Raw genomic sequence first — 898 nt, 5'->3', positions numbered from 1 at the left:
TCCCCCTGACCCTAAAAACAAGACCAACCGTCTAAGAGGAGAGATGACATGTCCATGGTGTCCACGCACCTGGGCACCTACAGGCCAATCCTGGGGGAACAGCTAGACCCCAGGAAAGTTTCTCTCACATCTCTGTCTTGACCAGGCTCAGATGACTGTAGCTATGTGGGGCTCCGTCCCCACACTGTGGTTGGAGTTGTGGTCCCTCAGCCCCAGGCCCAACCCCCCCACTCTGCTCAGGACCACAGCTGGCAGACACCCAACACCAGCCTGTCCCCTCTTGCTGATGGGGCTCCACCCAACTCCCCCTGCCCACCCTGGACTCCGCCCCTCTGAGGGGTCTGAAAAGAGAGCGCCGTCCAGTGCCCCAACCAGCCCCCACTCACCAAGTTCTCCCTCTGGTCTGCATTTCCTGAGAGGATGACACAAACAGGGATATGAGATCCCACCCTGCGCCCGGTCCCCACCCATAGCCCCACCCAGCGGGGGTTCTCACAGAACCCCCACATGCCCCCCTCAGTCTCACAGTGAGGACACCCCCTCGCTTTCCAGAACTTTCCACAGGTCCATAGCGCCTGGCTCTCACAGGGAGCCTGTCTTGTCTCCTCAGACCTGGGCCTGGGTCTGAGCCTCCCTGTACGAGGGGCTTAGGGACCCCCAGTGTAATCCTGCCTTACATGCTGGGGGCTCGGCCACAGATGACCCAAGATCATGGGAGGGGGCACAAATCCCTGGTCCACATGTTGCCCAGTGAGAGGAGGCACCTCATCTCCTGGGAGCCACACCCCAAGGAGAACCCTGAGGAGGGGGGCATTCTACTCCAGGCTGGACACAGGCTCCCTGAGCCCCGCCCCCAACCACTCATCCCGCCCCACCCCCCAGGCTCCCAGGCCTGTGC

The sequence above is a fragment of the Echinops telfairi genome, unplaced genomic scaffold, assembly GCF_000313985.2.
Source record: "Echinops telfairi isolate 266 unplaced genomic scaffold, ASM31398v2 ScPeMD7_7417;HRSCAF=8455, whole genome shotgun sequence".
NCBI lineage: Eukaryota > Metazoa > Chordata > Mammalia > Afrosoricida > Tenrecidae > Echinops > Echinops telfairi.
The sequence above is the reverse complement of the archived record's forward strand: the minus strand, read 5'-3'. Positions refer to the sequence as shown.